The sequence below is a fragment of the Ailuropoda melanoleuca genome, chromosome 6, assembly GCF_002007445.2.
Source record: "Ailuropoda melanoleuca isolate Jingjing chromosome 6, ASM200744v2, whole genome shotgun sequence".
NCBI lineage: Eukaryota > Metazoa > Chordata > Mammalia > Carnivora > Ursidae > Ailuropoda > Ailuropoda melanoleuca.
The window spans coordinates 16,451,359-16,458,392 of NC_048223.1; the positions used below are offsets into that span (position 1 = coordinate 16,451,359).

Consider the following 7,034-nt stretch of genomic DNA (forward strand, 5'->3'; position numbering starts at 1 on the left):
ACCAAAGAGAAGCAGCTGTTCCCTTGCAAGGTGAGTGAACAATTATTGCTGGGAGAACATAAAATCTTGTTTCAGTATAAAGTATTCGTGGAGATGGAGAGAAAGGAATCCTAGCACCTGAAGGTAACCAGATGACAGATGACGGGCGAGCAAGGAGCTGTTCAGTCATTTGCCCGGGACTTGCAGGGTTTTGAGGAGGGCAGGGAGTCCCCTCCACTAGAGGCCTGGCCCTAGAACCATTACCATTTGTCTAGAGTCTTCAAGTGGTCTTTGGATCTGCATTTGAGTTTTAAGGAGAAAATTTCCGATCATCCTTTTAGATAATGAGCATGAACCCTGTCTTCTAAGAGAGCCAGGACACAAAGCATTCATTTCCACCCCCCACCTTCATCCGCCTAGTCCCTACTGCCAGGGCCCTGTACAGATACCGTACCCACTGAAGATCTGGGTCCCGTTCCTGCAAACTTCGGTAGCCCAGAAGAAGTAACCCGAGCTGTGTTCTACTGACCCACGTGGAAAAGGAAGAAGCCTCCACAGTCATGGAATACATAAGCCAGAGTCGGCCTGGTCCAGCACTAAGCAAGACAGGTGATTTGCTAAGAACCTCGGGTCACTCTGGCTACAGTGCCTGTCATCAAATAAACTCAGCCTACCATGGATAAGGAGTGCATGGTCTGGACACTGGCTGCTCATCTCACTCTTAGGAGTCCAGGCCACAAGCCTGCACCTGAGCAGAACTGGCCATCACACGGATGTGGAGGCAATTTCGTTCTCAGCAGTGGAGCCCACTCCAGTCCTGATTTGGGCTGGGACTTGATTTACTCCTTTAGATTTGAATTAGGAACCTTTTTATAACTAAACTTCATTCAAATTAGACATTTGTTCCAGCCTTAGTTGGTCCTAACTATTAGAAAATCGGTAAATGCTAAACCTCGTATAAATTACATAGGCCTCGGGAAGGCCCCCTGGTCGAGGACATCTCCCTCAAGGGTTACACTAAGCATTGCTTGTCCTGCTTCCTTTCCAGGACCCTACCCTTACTAGAGTAGCCGAAGCTGGAATGCGAGTGCTGATTAGTCCAGTCTCCACAGTGGGCCCTGGCATGGGGGGAAATTGGACGGTGACAAGCTGTCACAAACACTAAAATGTCAGTGAAAGCATTTCTTACCCACAGCAGATGTGAGGATATAATTTGCAAGGAGATTAAGTTTTTCAAAGTCAATAAATAGTGATTTCTGTAACCTTTAGTGCTGAGATACAGACCTGCTTTTCAACTTTTCACAAGGGATGGACTAAAGGATGACTTTTATAGCTTATTTCCAAAGGGAAATTTGTGAATGGAACCCGAGTGCATCTGAGGATATATGATGAGATATGCACGGAACTATGGGGTTTGGGTTGGGGGGGTTGTTTGTTTTTAATGCCAAGTGTTAATTCACACGCTAGTTAAAGCAGGCATTCAGGGTTCCTGGTATGCAGGGTCAGTCCCACCAGCCTGTGGGAGTGTCATCTCATGTTCAGCAGCTTTAGTCATCACAAGAACGTCTCCGAGAACAAAAGAAATGTGTCAGAATGAAAGTCTCTCGTTTCTGCAGCAAAACTGGACCTTGGTCCTAAGTCACTGCCCGCAGAGACTGTGAGGACTGTATCACAATGAAACCCACTGCGGGGGGGCGGGGGGGAGCGGCATTCAGCCGGCTGACACCGGGTCTGCTGTTCGGCTCTCTGGGATGGATGCTCGCGTGAATGCCTTTAAGCGGCCGCATCACTCCTCATCCTCGTCCCAGTGGAAATATCCACCACTGGCCTCTTGGGCCGTTCCACCTTGCAACGTGGTCTAGCCTGCGGTGCGATACCCTCCGTCGGCTGCTGTTGTTTGCTTTTCCACAGCTGATTTCGTTCTCTTGCTAGTGTTCTAACAATGCCCATCCCTGCCTGTGTCGCCTGAGGTCAGTACTTCGGAAGTTCTCCCCAAGACTGCAGGAAGCATGGCAGGGAGAGCAGACTTCGACTGTTTACCTTGTTTTTATAACTAGTTCTGTCGTGGAGCACTTTAGTAATGAGGGAGGGCATGTTGCTGATTTCAGTTTTGCTGAACCAAAAAGAGCATTTAAATACAGACAGAGGTAGGTCACCGTGCTGTGAGGCGCCTTGGGCAAGCATCTTCAGGACCTTTAGAATCATATGTGCCACTCCATGGCTGCCTGTTTTCTATATGGGAAACAGTCCTGCACAAGACAGTTTACTTGACTAATGATGGATAAAGTTTCTTCCGCTTTCTGGAATTTTCTACCATGTTGAGTCTGCAGACATTTCTCCTTCTATTTCCAGTTTTACTGCCATATATGCTTTAAGACCTCATCTGCCAGCTTCTGGTAATAATAATGATTATTACCAGACCAGGTGGGAGCTTGGCCCTGGAAAGGGCCATGGTCTATCAGAGTATGCCTTGTAAGACAAATGTGCCAGCCACCCAGATTCTGCCTCTAGCAATTGTCTAGGAGTCCCTGAAAGAAGAGGACCCGATTGGGGTGTCCTCACCCTTCCAGAAAACAGCCAGAGTCCTGAGTGTGCGGGGTTGCCAGCCTTTTCATCATTTGGTTTTCTGCTTTTAAATGTTTCACAGAACTTACAGGAGTCCACCTCACACCTTGTTTTTCATTCTTTTTAGACTAATGAGGTGGCGTATGCAAGTCAGAGAAGCCAAATAAATCTCAACGAATGCAACCCGTAACTCCAACAAAGCATCCTCTTGGCGTGAGAGGCCCCTAGTCGTTCTTTCCTGGCTTGGACTGGAGGAGTGAAAGCGGTAGCTGTGACCTCAAGCCTCCTCAAGCGAACTCTGTGTGGCCACCAAGTATGTGTTGGGGTGAAAGTCTGTTGTTTCTAAAGAAAAGGGGTAAGATGCCAAGGTTGGATAGTGCATCAAATCTGCTTTATTTGAGAAGGAATGAATTAAATACTCATCACAAACGTCCTGACAAAGAGGCATGGATGATTATATAAAGGGACTGTGTCAGAATGAACAATAAAAATGGCTTTCTTGGGCATCCAGCGTAAATTTCCTCATCTACAAGCATGTGTTTCGGTGATGAAGCAAAGATGGCCACAGGGCTGTTGGCTGACGGTCCCTTTTGCTCCGCCAGCTGGAGAAGCACAGAAGCGATGCTTCCCCTCACGCAGGAGTACTGGGGCCTAGTAGGGGGGGTCCTTTCCCTCCTCAGAGAGGTTCACGAGTGCTGGTAACAGCCAGCCTGCTGCCCAAATACCTTTGAATGAGAACAAAGGCGACAGCATCCACAGAGAAAAATGGGTATTTAGGAAAACATGAATCAAAGCTGAGGAAGTAAGTAAAGGAAAAAAACTGATAAAAAGAAAGTAAACAGGAAAAGATTTGTTTTATAAAAACCCAAACCTTTTCTACCTGTAAAATTAGAACAGGGAGGATCTCTTCCCTGCATGCATGGCTCAGTTCCCTAGCCGGTAACTGATAAGGACACGCCTGCCATGGGAAGGAAGTTGGGTTTTAATGATCCAAAGCCCTTTCTTAGACACCGCTTCCCATACAGAGACTCAAAGTGCTGTGGCCCAGGAGCCCTTGAGCCGTGCAGCGATGACGAGGCCACCCAAACAGTAGGACCGTGGACGGGGGCCCATCAGGCATAGGTCATTGTCACAGTGGTTTACAAAGGCAGGTCTTACCTCCAGCTAACACGGTGCTCCTGCACCCCGGCTGCATGTCAGAACCACGCAGGGGACTTGGAGAACCCCAGTCCAGCGTTCTTGGAATCTCGGGGGCTCAGCACGAGACGTCAGTATTTTTTAAAGCTCCCCAGGTAAACCAGTGCACAGTCAAGGTTCAGAACCGCGGCCTAAAACAACATGATGTATAGATGGGCAGGTCATTTGTGGTACACAGGCCCGTAATTTGGGAGCCTCCTAGAAGCCATTCCCACTGGAGAAATGTTTGTATAAACGTAATAATAGTAATGCTTTAGATGTGTGTAGTACTTACGAGAGTACTGTCCTGGGAAAATGCTTAACATCCTGTAAAACTATACAAATGTTAGATACCATCAATCTCATATAACTGAGGAAATAAGCAGAATGAGAAATCTAGGGCTTGTATAGGGCCTCACTAAACAAGGGACTGGCAGAGCTTGTACTAAAATCAGCCTCCTGATGTCCCCATGTCCCTCTACACGGCTGAGACTCATGACTACCTTTAAAGAGAACCTAAAATATTGATATATTTGGTTTCCTCTATTATGAACTGTGATTTAGCCTCATACACAAGTATGTATTAAATTATTTCGAGTGCCTGGGTGGCTCAGTCAGTTAAGCAGCTGCCTTCGGCTCAGGTCATGATCCCAGGGTCCTGGGATCGAGCCCCACGTCGGGCTTGCTGCTCAGCGGGGTGTCTGCTTCTCCCTTTCATGATCTGTCTCTCTCTCTCTCCCAAATAAACAAAGAAAATCTTTAAAAAACAAAAATACATTGTTCAGCTTGCTTTGGAAATGTGTTACTTTAGTATCTCACCCCAGTGATACAAAAATCGCAAGTGAAACAAGCTGTCAATCTTAGCGTGTCGGAATGTTGTTAGTTGTTGTTGTCAATATTTGCTACTTCATTTCTTTCACTTGTCCTGTACCTGCAGCAAATACCAAAGGTTCTGGGAAAATTTCTGAGAGGAAATCTTGAAAATGGAGAGAATTATATGCATAAACTTAGTTTCTTTAACTGCAAATTGGGATAGATCAAGGCGCAGGGGACTTGGAGAACCCCAGTCCAGCGTTCTTGGAATCTCGGGGGCTCAGCACGAGACGTCAGTATTTTTTAAAGCTCCCCAGGTAAACCAGTGCACAGTCAAGGTTCAGAACCGCGGCCTAAAACAACATGATGTATAGATGGGCAGGTCATTTGTGGTACACAGGCCCGTAATTTGGGAGCCTCCTAGAAGCCATTCCCACTGGAGAAATGTTTGTATAAACGTAATAATAGTAATGCTTTAGATGTGTGTAGTACTTACGAGAGTACTGTCCTGGGAAAATGCTTAACATCCTGTAAAACTATACAAATGTTAGATACCATCAATCTCATATAACTGAGAAAATAAGCAGAATGAGAAATCTAGGGCTTGTATAGGGCCTCACTAAACAAGGGACTGGCAGAGCTTGTACTAAAAATCAGCCTCCTGATGTCCCCATGTCCCTCTACACGGCTGAGACTCATGACTACCTTTAAAGAGAACCTAAAATATTGATATATTTGGTTTCCTCTATTATGAACTGTGATTTAGCCTCATACACAAGTATGTATTAAATTATTTCGAGTGCCTGGGTGGCTCAGTCGGTTAAGCAGCTGNAGTTAAGCAGCTGCCTTCGGCTCAGGTCATGATCCCAGGGTCCTGGGATCGAGCCCCACGTCGGGCTTGCTGCTCAGCGGGGTGTCTGCTTCTCCCTTTCATGATCTGTCTCTCTCTCTCTCCCAAATAAACAAAGAAAATCTTTAAAAAACAAAAATACATTGTTCAGCTTGCTTTGGAAATGTGTTACTTTAGTATCTCACCCCAGTGATACAAAAATCGCAAGTGAAACAAGCTGTCAATCTTAGCGTGTCGGAATGTTGTTAGTTGTTGTTGTCAATATTTGCTACTTCATTTCTTTCACTTGTCCTGTACCTGCACAATATTTGCTACTCCATTTCTTTCACTTGTCCTGTACCTGCAGCAAATACCAAAGGTTCTGGGAAAATTTCTGAGAGGAAATCTTGAAAATGGAGAGAATTATATGCATAAACTTAGTTTCTTTAACTGCAAATTGGGATAGATCAAGGCTGTTCTCTTCTCGTGGCTGAATGCTTTAGAACAATCCCAGAGAAGCTGATGTGGCGACAGCGTGCCAGGTGTAGGGTGAAGCTACGCCAGCACTTTTCTAAGGGCTGACATCTTTCTCAGGGAATCCTGCCTCTCAGGCCGCATCAGGACCCCTCCTCCTTATGCCTTGAAGGTGAGCAGTCAGAACAATGAGGCATTTATTGAACACCCACCAAGTGTCAAATGTTTCGCACGCAGGGTCTCGTTCAGTCCTCAGCCACGCCGCCAGGTGTTATCATCACCTCTATTTTATGCACGAGGAGACTGAGACTCCGACACGATGTAGCATTGCCTTGTGCAGGACCTGAGCTGACCCAGGACCTGAAGGTCACCTCTGCACTCCAAGTCATGCATTCTGGGCAGAGCCCCAGCTTCTAGGCACCCGAGTTTTCCTAACCGTTCTGGTGGATACCACTGAGTTCGCCCACTCTTCCACCGTGAGGTGACAGGAGCCCCGGGCCTCCTTGCTGCACCTGTAGACGTGTTTAGACGACTTTCCTGAGGGGTGGTTTCTCCCATGTAGGGTACAAGTCAGTGCGAGAGGAGGAGTGGGGCGTGTGTGGGGTCTCTTGCCACCAGACCTTGGACCTTTGGTGGAGGCCCCTCCTATTTACAATGGGGTGAAACTGCTCTCCTGGCAGGGCTATCTTTACCACCCTCAGAGGGGAGAGGGTCAAGGGGTTGGGGGCATGAGAACTTCTGCCCTTTCACTCCTGGCACAGGTCAAGACGATCGTATTACCCTCTCAGCCAGCTCCAAAACGATTATTCTGAACTGAGCCAGGGTCTTGAGCCTGACTAACAGATATTGATTAGACCTGCAAATAGCTTCAGGCCGTAAACAGTATGAAAAAAAAATCCTGAGTTTCCAGGATATCAAGGAGGTCACACCAACTAAAACTGCTGAACCAACTTTTTAAAAAATAACCATCGATTAAAAATTTAATTGAATAGAGAACTCTCACAGCTTTTTACAGACGATATCCCAATTTTCTCTCCATCTCATGGGTGGGGAGGTGGATTGCACCCCTCTTCATGGGTGGGCAGGCCTAGGAAGAATGTCTATGGAAGTCATTTCTCCTATTTTTTGGTAAGTTGGGTTGACCTAATTTATCCAACACAGAAGGTCAAGGATCTGGCAGGTTTTTAAAAATGTTCTA

General features: G+C 46.6%; 1 protein-coding gene across 1 annotated transcript in view; it reads left to right on the plus strand.

Annotated features, from left to right (window-relative positions):
* Positions 1 to 2,826, plus strand: part of MRPL3 (mitochondrial ribosomal protein L3) — a 53,903-nt gene extending 51,077 nt beyond the window's left edge. Inside the window, exon 11 of the mRNA XM_034662004.1 lies at positions 2,672 to 2,826. The gene's annotated coding sequence lies outside the window, so the exon portion shown is untranslated. The remainder of the gene's footprint in view (positions 1 to 2,671) is intronic.
* Positions 2,827 to 7,034: the final 4,208 nt, after the last annotated feature.